General features: G+C 49.0%; 1 pseudogene; it reads right to left on the reverse strand.

The window, feature by feature from the left end:
• Positions 1-10318, reverse strand: part of LOC103630880 (probable leucine-rich repeat receptor-like protein kinase IMK3) — a 52055-nt pseudogene extending 41737 nt beyond the window's left edge.
• Between the last annotated feature and the right edge of the window lie 1289 nt (positions 10319-11607).

Here is an 11607-nt window from a genome sequence, read left to right on the forward strand (position 1 = left end):
TCACAAGCAATAAACACGATGGACACGGGTGATTTGTTTTACCGAGGTTCGGCCCTCGAAGGCCTAGTCCCCGTTGAGGAGTCCACTTAAGGACGGGTCTTTTTCAACCCTTTCCCTCTCTCCCCCGATCACACAAGGATCGGTGAGCTCTTCTTCTTCTCAAGGATCACTCTCGATCCCACAAGGACCACCACAATCTTTGGTGTCTCTTGCTAGCTTTTACAAGCCTCCAAAACTTTGGAGGAAGTTCGAATGGGAGTCAAAACTCCACGCGCAAATGAACACAAAGATGAAGCACACACTATTTCTCGATGAATCTCACAAGGCACTAGTGCTAAACTCAAATGAGTAGCTCTCTTTTGCTTGCTCTCTCTTTTGTGGCACTTGTGTTGGTTGTAGTGGTCTAAATCTTGTGTATAGGATAGATCAATGAATATATGTGGTTGGGAGGGCTTGAGTATGTCAACTAGATGACTTGGAATGTTGCTTGGACTCCCACACCTTGAAGTGGCCGGTTGGGGTGGTATTTATAGCCACCATCCAATTTTGTAGCCGTTGGAGAAGCTGCTGGCGATGGGCGCACCGGACAGTCCGGTGCACACCGGACATGTCCGGTGCGCCAGCCACGTCATCCTATCCGTTGAGATTGGAGCTGGTCGACCGTTGGAGGCTTTGTCCTCATGTGGCACCGGACAGTCCGGTGCAGCACCGGACAGTCCGGTGCCCCTCTGACTTCTGCTCTGACACTCTGAATTCAACTGTACACTTTGCAGAGTCGACCGTTGCGCGCAGATGACCGTTGCTCCGCTGGCGCACCGGACAGTCCGGTGAACACCGGACATGTCCGGTGAATTATAGCGGAGCGGCTGCCGCGCGTTCCCGAGGCTTACGAGTTCCGGAGGCTGCGCTTCCTTGGAGCACCGGACACTGTCCGGTGTACACCGGACAGTCCGGTGAATTATAGCGCGCCGGCCTGGGAATTTCCCGAAGGTGGCGAGTTTAAGATGGTGACCTCTGGTGCACCGGACACTGTCCGGTGGTGCACCGGACACTGTCCGGTGGCACACCGGACAGTCCGGTGCGCCAGACCAGAGGTGCCTTCGGTTGCCTCTTTGCTCCTTTGTTGAATCCAAAACTTGATCTTTTTGTTGGCTGTGTGTGAACCTTTTACACCTGTATAACTTATACACTAGAGCAAACTAGTTAGTCCAAATATTTGTGTTGGGCAATTCAACCACCAAAATTATATAGGAACTAGGTGTAAGCCTAATTCCCTTTCACCAGCAGGTTGGGGTGCCGGATCCGTCCCAGCACCGCCGCCTCGGCCTCGAACTCCTTGTGGCCCTTGGTGATCTTCTCTCGGAGGCGCTTGACAGCGACCAGGCTGCCGTCCTCGACCGTGGCCTTGTACACCGTGCCGTAGGTGCTCTTCCCCATGATCTCCACGGTGGCGCACAGCAGGTCGTCGGCCGTGAATGTCAGCGGCCCATCAAAGTGCACCAGCTTGCCGCCCACGTCGCCGCCGGACTCCACCTCACCAGCGCCGGACCCAGGCTTCTCGCCGTGCCCGGCCGCCGCAGCACCAGCGCCGGCACCACCGGCCTCCTTGGCCGCTGCTTGCTTCTCGCTTCGCGTCCCGGCAGTGCCGCCGGAAGACCTCTTGTTCCTGCGCAGGAAACAGAGCAGGAGGCAGCAGAGGAGCAGCAGGACGAGGACGCCGACGATGATCCCGACGACGATGAGCACGAGCGCCTTCCTGCTGAACTTTCGGCTTCCGCGTCCGCGCGGTGGCTCCTCCGCGGGAGACGCCGGCGCGGGGGACGGGGACGCCGGGCAGGGCGTGGAAGCAGAATAGCCACAGAGGAGCACGTTCCCCTTCCCCGTGAAGGCAGGCTCCCCGAACTTGCGCGCCAGCGAGGCCGGCGCCGCGCCGGAGCGGTTGTTGTAGGAGACGTTGAAGGACTGGAGCGTGGTGATAGTTCTTTTGGATCTCCCCAATAATCCTAACCACTAGATCAAAGCACAAACACATATTGTACCTTGCTTAGATTCGCTCGCCATCACGTTCATCAGTGAAGTTCTGCGCTACGGCAGCGACGGTCGGGGAAGCGAGCTCGGCGTCGATGGCGGTGGACTTCCTATTGCTGACAGCCTCCCCTCGAGATCGGTCTAAGGTTGAGGTGGAGAAACGTAGACGGAAGTGAACCTCTTGTCTCAGATGTCGACTCTCACCTCTCTATTTATAGGGATGCGCAACAGGGGCCCACCAGCCTCGTCTTGGGCTAGACGCCCCCGATCAAGGCGCGAGATCAAGGGCCCAGTTAACCGTTGGGCTAACTGGTGGAGATCAATTCTAACATTCTCCCCCTTGATCTCATCTTATACTTTTCACTTTATACCTTTTAATTCTTTTCGTATTCCATCACAAAGTAGTGCATAGAGCATGCTTCGTCGTCACGATCAATCGGCGATAGACTTAACAGCTACAATACATGTCTCTGTTCTGAAATAGATCTTTTAACTTTGGGCCCTTTTATTGTCCGGAAAACATAGGCTATACCATAAACCCATGTCGACTGTGTGTTCTCTAAACGCACTGGATGGTAAGCCTTTAGTAAGCGGATCCACAAGCTCTTGCCTACTACATATAGGTTCAATACTTTTAATATGATTCTGGACTTTCTCCTTTACAACGACTTTGTGTCAACGTGTTTGGCAGCACACTTGACCCGTTGTCATAGGAGTGAACTATTTGAATGGTTAATGCTGTTGTCAACCATTATCAACTCTAGGTACCATTTTCCTTAACCATTTTGCCTATCCCTTAGCCTCATATCATGCTATATCATGTCTTTGCATCACATTGATGATAACTGTTTGTTTGGAGCTTTTCCACACAAAAACTCCAAGTGTGAACATTAGCGATAATTGTGGATTTCGCTACACATTTCACAAGGTTCTATCTTTGTACTTTTGAGAGTACTTCTTCTTTCTTTTTAGCATGAGACTGACATTCATAACTAAAATCCAGTGATCTATATCTGGACTGGACACTGCCAAAACAACCCGGATACGTGAACTACGTCAGGGTAACACCATACTTGTGCATTCATTTAGCTTCCAACAGCTGAAGCATATGGTACCATATTCATTTAATCTATTCCATATTGCCTCTTGGAACATTGAAGTTCCCAAATCCATTACCCTTGATCATTGGAACAGGCGTAGGTTTTCTCGCATGCATACTTTATTTCTTTACAACATTTCGTAGCATGCCAATGCGATAATCCTAATACCCCTTTTCTCTTCTATCTCGGTAAATCTCAATTCTTAGAACGAGAGACACTTTACCGAGGCCAATTTCATTTAATCTTGAGGACAAGAACTTTTCACCAGTAGATTGACATTACTACTGACAAGTAAGATGTCATCCATATATGTAGAATTAGGGAATGAACTCCCATTCTGTAACTTTGCACAAATGCAATTGTCCTCTCATTCTCTTTAACCCAAACATTCTTTTTGGCTCTTCAACTTTAAATGCTACTGTCCAGGGACTTGCTCAAGTCCATTAATGACTTTTCAGGTAGCATCCCTCATGCACTTTTACTATCATGGCAAAACTTTTAGCTTATGCCATGTAATCATTTCATAATAATCCCATTGGCGAATGTCGCCTTTACTTTCATCTGATATAACTCAGATCATGGTGTGCCACTAGCACTCATTGCAATCTATTCTTCTCTTTAAGCAATAATCTTTCGATTCAAGTTGCGCTTTTCATATTTACATATTCCCTTTAAAGTCACATTTCGTCTTGTAGACCCTTTACAGCCTATTGTTTTGGCTCTATTAGGAATTATTTCTGAGTTCCAAACATTGTTGGTAATCAGTTATTCTTTTGCCAATTAGACGAGCGAGTGCCTCCATAGCTTCTTCAAATGAGGTGGGATTGTCCTCCAACTGAATATCACAAATATAGACTTTGTAGTCATCAGAAATATCTGATTTTTTTATTTTTTTAAGACCATTTAGGCCTCAGCTATTGGCACTTCTTTCATATGGGGCTATTGTTGCTCTTTATTGCCAAGAGGCAATTGATTCTACAATCTCCTGTATCACAGGATTCTTATTTACTTTTTCTTTGAGGGACCAACAACAGGTAATGTATCAGTCAAACAACATCAACATGTATTGAGCTATTTGTCGTTCTTGAATCATTGGAGTAGGAACACAATCCCACTTCTCTTCAAGTCTTAGGTTTCTATATACATGCTCCCCCAGATTACTCCATCTTCTGTAAAGATGGTGTATCTTCAAACTTTCTCAACTTTGTTTGGGTTTATTCTTTTAGAACTCATATGGCACCTTAAGCACCATTTCTAAACTATATTCTTTTCCAGCATGAATACCGGTTGACTATGCTATCTTCCTATCAGAACCACAAAATGTCCGCTTAGAAATTTAGCCATTTCTTTGCTTTAGGGGTATCGTTATTATGACCGTCGTACTCCCCCGACGACCACATTCATCTTTAATAGATCACTCTTGCCTTCAATGCATAGTATGCATTTCATTATCTGAAGTATAGGGGAGTATCTTTCTTAATTGATCCCACATATCTCCCCCTCGAAATGTTGCATGAACTTTTCTGCCACAATTTCGAAACCATTTAGAACTCTTGTGATTGAGGAACTTTGATCACTGCATCCACATGATTACATCATGCATAATTCGTATGGGAGTATTTTTTACTCATTTCACTTCAAGAACTCATACAGAATCCTTTATCATTGGTACTTTTGCAAGCCACGCTCGCATATCATTCTTATCTTTAGGTTCGTCTGTAACTTTCTATTTTCCTTAAACTCATTGAGTTCATAATGATTGTGCACATAGGATAGCATATTAGCTAATCCATACTTTTCTCTTAGTGTGGGATACACTAAAACCACATGAGACGTCACAACTTTCTCCTGCTATGCAGGACAAGCTCTATGCCAACTTTAACTCGCCGTGCGAGTATGCATTTCAGACTTTTCCTGCCATGTGGGTGTTATCTCAAACTTTTCCCGCCATGCGGGTAATTCCCTCGAAGGGACATAAATGCCAGGATTGGCTCACATTCAATCATTAAATTCAGAAATGAATCTGAAATTCTATAACACACATGTTTGATCCAACGTTGGTCAAATCAAACATGCATATTACTTATCACAACTCTTACCATAATGACTGAAACAAGAAAAAAAATTCTTATTTATAGAGAGTACATAAAAGGCATTTCTTAAATTATACTTCCATATCAACTTTGTCGCCATTGGCGACTCTTTTTACTTTATCATCTTTTCTTGGATTAATATCCAAGTATTTCTTTTCATTTCAAGCCATTCTATAAGGAGAACATACTCCCCCATACAATGACCTTCTTTCTGAGTCACAAGTATCCAGCACATTTTCTTATTGTCTTCCTTGAGAGGACAATAATCAACAATAATGCTCATTAAACTTTGAAAACTTTGTGTTCTATTTTATATCACTGTTGGGCAGAAATAGAATAAAACATCATTCTTCTACATTAATTCCACATCACCGTTGGGCAGAAATGGAAATAACATACTCAATTATCTTGAAAACATATGATTACTCCTCAATCAAATTCTCCCGTTGGTTCGAAATTAATTAGAAGATAATCATCATCATTGCATCGGAAACATGAAAAATACAATTCTCTAGTTTAAGAGCATTCCTTGATCTTTATCTATTCTCTGAAAAATTGATCACTTTGATGCAAAATCTATCAAAGACTTAAACTTTAACTGTAAACTCATCAAATTTTAATATTGTTATCATCCACGTTGGTCAGAAAATAACAATATCATAATTAACTTTGAACAAATATCTTTCTTCTCTAATTAAATAGAGGTTAAACATAATCTCAATTCTATGAATAACTGTGAGCGAAAACAATAAATATTATGTTTTTCCAGAAGCATTTATTTACTTTTCTATTATATGAAGATTATATCCATGTTTCAAAATTAAATTCTCCCGTTGGTTCGAATTTAATAATGAAACAATAACTATAAATACGCAGCAGAAACTTTACTGAACAATTTATTCAGAAGCACAAAATTTATTATATATTCTCTAATCAAATTATCCCGTTGGTTCAAATTTGAGTAGAGATTAAACATTCATAATTCAACAAATAATTGCTTCTGAAAAAAACAAATATAAAAACTATAACATTCTTTCTATTTAACTTGGCCTAGAAACGGCTCAAAACAAGGCCTATCTTGGCCCATTAGGGTTAAACCCTATTTTCTTTTCTTTCCTTTTCTTTCTTTTATTTTCTTTTCCTTTTTTTGATTTTATGCGCAGGGCCATCCCATGCACCCGTGAGGAGCATTGCATCCGACCCTCCCCGTGGGGTTTTTTTCTTTTCCTTTTTTTCTTTATCCAGCACGCCATTCATCAGTTTTCCTTTCGACGCATCTTTTTCCTTCTCGTTTGCGCAACGGCCGCCGTATCACCCGCCACTCGGGCGCGACGCGTGCGTGTGGCCAGCCGCGTCCTCTCCGCCGAGAATAGGGATGGCAATGGGCACAGATTACCCGCGTGCCCGCGGGCACAAACCCTATAGGGTGCGGGTTTGGGTTTGGGTTTATACCCGCGGGTAAGGGTACGAGTTTAAATGTGTACCCAATGGGTGTATCTTCGCGGGTATAAAATGTTTAAACCCGTGCCCGTATACCCGCGAACCCGGTATATATATATGTGCTAGAAACCCTAACTCTGTCTCAGCAAATCCTACTCCCGTCTGTTCTCGTTGTGGCGGCCGCCCCTATCCCCAATTCCCCATTCCCCATCCGGCTTCGGCGACGACAATCCCACACGACCACGCTCAGGCGGTCAGGCCCAGGCGGTCCAGCCTCCACTCCAGCGCTCCAGCTCCACCGCTCAGCTGCTCTAGCGCGGGGCGCAGCCTCCACCGGCGCTCGGCCTCCAGGCTCCAGCCCTCCACACAGCGCCGCCCTGCGCCCCTGCCCCTGTCCGGCTGTCCCACGCGGGCACGCGGCCTCCAGGCTCCAGCGCTTAGCCTACAGGCTACAGCACCGCTCGGCCTCCAGCCGTCCAGCGCTTGGCCTCCACGCAGCGCTCGGCCGCTCCAGCGCGGGGCGCGACCTCCACCACCGCTCGGCGAGTCGGCGTCCACCGCTCGCTCGCTCCAGCAGACCAGCACGCGGAGGCCAGGTCGCCAGGACCCAGCGCGTGGTCGTGCTGCGGCAGTCCAGCACCAGCCGTCCAGCGGCAGCGGCACAGCGTCGTCCAAGCTCCAAGGACCAAGGTCAGCCTCCCTCGAGCCCTCGATCTCTAGTGTTCAGTGCCAATTTCAGCCTAGAATTTATCTATATTTGGTGATTGGTATGTTAAATTGAATATGTGTGTTCTCTTGTAGTTGTGATGGCAACCCCTGCCAATAGCAGCCAACATGAAGTGTCGCAAACATCTGTTCCCCCAATTGCAGCAGCTGCCTCCATTGAGGTTGTTGATGTGCCAGATGGTCAAGGTGAAGATGGATCAGGTGTTGCTGCTACTCGATCTCATGGATCACAAAGGAAGCTCACTTCGACTGTTTGGGAAGACTTCACAAGAGTATGTGATGATGATGGAGTTTGGAAGAGGAAATGAAGGAGGATCCTTGTATCGCCTCGGATGATTAGTTTAAACTTAAATTTGTGGTTGTTATCCTATAAATTGTTTGACATTTATTATTGCTATGAACTGATGTCTTGGAATTTGTAAACTATATATGTATGGAACTGGAGCTATTGTATGTTTGTTGTATGGGACTATTTGGAAATTGCTTGTGTTTGAAATTATTACTTGTTTGTATGGCGGCCACGCGGGTTTGTTCGCGGGTCTGGTGTACCCGCGGGTGTGCCGTGGGTTTATTGCGCCCGCGGGCGCACCCGCGGGTTTATAAAACCCGCGGGTGACGGGTATGGCTTGTATACAGTACCCGACGCGGGTTGCGGGCACGGGCACGGGTACGGGTTTGCTATTTGCTGGCGGGTATGGGTTTATAAAACCAATGCCCGCGGGTTTTGTACCCGTTGCCATCCCTAGCCGAGAAGACCGGTCACAGCGGCACGCTCCACCCCAATTACACGTGGGTCGCCGCCACCACCAAGTCCTGTTGGCCAGCAGCGATCTTTGCGCCGAGAAGACAGGGTCAGCGCCCCCTTTCTCCCTCCTCGCCCGGAAGCCGGTGTGCGGGATGCCACCGCGCGCGCGAGCAGGACCGCCGCGGCCATAGGCGGGCGAGCGAGTCCGTCGCTGCCGCGGGCGTGCGCGTCCCGATCTACGCAGGCCGCAGCAGGAGGGACACGCTGCTGCCGGCCCTTCTCGGGCGCTCGCCACCGGCCATCTTCTCCGCGCATGCCGCAGCTCGATCTGCTCCGAGCGTGCGAGCGCAGGCGCGCCGTGTCGCCGCGCCGCCATGGACGAAGCGTGGCCTTTCTTTCTCGCCTTTCTCTCGAGTGCGCACGTCGTGTGCTACGATGCTTCGCACGGGGAATCAGCCACTGCCGTGGCATGCGGGCGAGGCCGCTTTTCGTCGCGAGCGAGCAGGCACGCCTTCCTTCGTGCACGCGAGCGCCGCCGTCAGGCGTGCGGCCCCCGCCTCTGTTTTTCTTGCGCGCGTGGACGCCTCTCTCCCATAGCGTGCAGATGAGACCACCGCTCGTTCTCTATTTCTTTCACACGCACGCGTGCTGTTCTGTTTCTTTCTTCGATTTTCATCAATCGATCTTTTCTTTCGTTGCTTTTCTCAATTCGAAAACGGGTCATTTGATCTGTTCTTCTTTTGTTCGGACCTGAAGAACTGGATCGGAACTGGGCTAGAGATTTAGGGAACTAACCTGGCTCTTGATGCCATTGATAGACTTTTGGATCTCCCCAATAATCCTAACCACTAGATCAAAGCACAAACACATATTGTACCTTGCTTAGATTCGCTCGCCATCACGTTCGTTGGTGAAGTTCTGCGCTACAGCAGCGACGGTCGGGGAAGCGAGCTCGGCATCGACGGTGGTGGACTTCCTGTTGCTGACAGCCTTCCCTCGAGATCGGTCTAAGGTTGAGGTGGAGAAACGTAGACGGAAGTGAACCTCTTGTCTCAGCCGTCGACCCTCACCTCTCTATTTATAGGGCTACGCAACAGGGGCCCACCAGCCTCGTCTTGGGCTGGACGCCCCCGATCAGGGCGCGAGGTCAAGGGCCCAGTTAACCGTTGGGCTAACTGGTGGAGATCAATTCCAACACGTGGCGGTGAGGTTGTCGAGCCCCGGCGGGATGTCGCCGGATAGCGCGTTCCCGGACAGGTCGAGCACTTTTAGGTCGGCGAGCGTGGCGAGCTGAGTCGGGATGGTGCCGTTGAGGCTGTTGCTGTACAGGTCGAGCTGCTGCAGCTTGGTGACGGACGCCGGGATGGGCCCGTCGAGGAAGTTGTGCGCCAAGCTGAGGAACACGAGCTGGTAGCTCCCGGTGATGGCCTCCTTGTTGTTGTTGTTGTTGTTGAGGAGCTTCGACGGGGACTTGTCGGAGCCAGCGAAGGCGTCGGGGATGGGACCGGAGAGGTTGTTGTAGGAGAGGTCGAGGAACACGAGCGACGCGGAGGCGACGACCTCGACGGGGACGGCGTCAGAGAGCGTGTTCCGACTAAGATTAAGCTGGATGAGCCTGGTGGAGTTGGCGACGGCTGGGGGGATGGCCCCCCGGCGGCCCCCGTGAGGCGGTTGTTGCTCGCATCAAATGCCTGCAGCGCGACGCAGCCGCCGATGGACAGCGGGATGGCACCGGAGAAGCGGTTGTTGAAGAGGTAGACGCCGCAGGGGTCTGTGAGGAAGCCGAGCGAGGACGGGACGGCCCCCGCGATGGCGCCAGCGAAGGCGGACGAGCTGGCCGAGCCCGCGCGCGGAGAGCGTGCCCCCAGGCCTCGCCACGGGAGCGTGATGGCCACCACGCTGCAGAGGACACACTTGATGCCCGCCCACGCGCCCGAGCAGGCCGTGACGCCGCTGTCGTTCCAGGAGCGCAGGAAGATGTAGGGGTCCGACAGGTCGTGCTTGATGGCTTGTAGGCCCTGGTAGTCAGCCTGGGAGATCACCACGCCGTCGCCTGTGGAGTGGTGGCGGTGGCAGTGGTGCTGCGCCGCGGCGGTGGTGGTAGGAGGGGAGAGCATGAGAAGGGTGAGGAGGAGGAGAAGCGTGGGTACGGCGGCGGTGCTGCGGTGGGAGAGGCGCGGCGGCATGATGATGAGGGAGGAGGAGAGCAGTAGAGATTGCTGTCGAGAGGGAGTGTGTCAGTACCAAGGAAGACTATGCAGGAGAACATCAGAGTGGTGGGAACGAAGATGGAAGCCGGAAGGAGCTGCAAGGATATGTGTTGGGCCGTCGCGTGCCTAGGCCCAGTGGGCGGGCGCTACGCGTCGGACATCTGGTCCGTGTAAGAGAGGAGAGTGAGGAGTGTATTTGAACTCAGCCTTGCCACTGTGAATGTTAAGATATGAGAAATACAATGATCCTCCTCCTATCTTCTTCTTCCCCACGTTATCCTCTTCCCTTTCTGAGTAGCCATCGTAGTTGGTAGCTAACAATTGGTATCGGCTGAGTTCGTCGCATTAGGAGCAACTCAGGTCTTCGAGGCAGAAACTTGCCAAGAATAGCTGATGTAGGTGCTGGTTCATCTTCTCAGCCTCAACGAACATATGTCAGGACAAGGAAGTGTTTAAGAAATGCAGCAGCTCAAGATATTGGAGAAGAGGACAGTGATGATCAAGAAGATGGTGCTGCTGCTGCACAAGTAGAACAACAACAAACACAAGAAGCAACTGGAGATATGGATGAAGATGGTGCTGCTGCTGATGCATTTTGTTTGGATGCTGATCTGCTCTAGGTAGTAGCCAGCAGGTAATGCATTACTGCATACTGCTTGATGCTTGTACTAGTAAAGTAGTAATGCACTTCTGCTGCTACTAAGTTTCAGAGTTTCAGTTCTGCTTTCAGTTCTGCACTTCTGCTGCTACTAAGTTCAGTAGCTACTATTTTCAGTTTTAGTTTTATGCCTATATTACTTTCAGTTTCAGTTTTACACTTTTACTGAATTACTGCTACTAATTATGCCTATATTACTTTCAGTTTCAGTATGTTACTACTTTTTAAGAGTAAAGACTTATATAATGTCACTCTATTGCAGTACTGCAGTATTGCAGAAATGCAGACTAGCATTATTGCTTACATATAGTTATATACATATACATATGTCCATAAATCTATAGGACGACTAATAGACGACCAGAGGTCGACCAGGACCGATTAGGTGTCCTAATCGTCACCCTAATCGTGATTAGGCGCCTGGTCGCTGCTCTAGTTCGACCAGCTGGTCGCCCGACTTGTAAACATTGGTCGTTACTTATAAAATAGAGAAATTTAGTTTAATGGCTATTTGTTTTGAGATGACGAAAGCCCAGCACTACTAAATTACACTTGTCAGGTTCTGGATTCTCTTAAACCTCAGAGCAAAACTTGTTGCAGGTGGCCT

This window comes from Zea mays, chromosome 6 (assembly GCF_902167145.1).
Source record: "Zea mays cultivar B73 chromosome 6, Zm-B73-REFERENCE-NAM-5.0, whole genome shotgun sequence".
Classification (NCBI taxonomy): Eukaryota; Viridiplantae; Streptophyta; class Magnoliopsida; order Poales; family Poaceae; genus Zea; species Zea mays.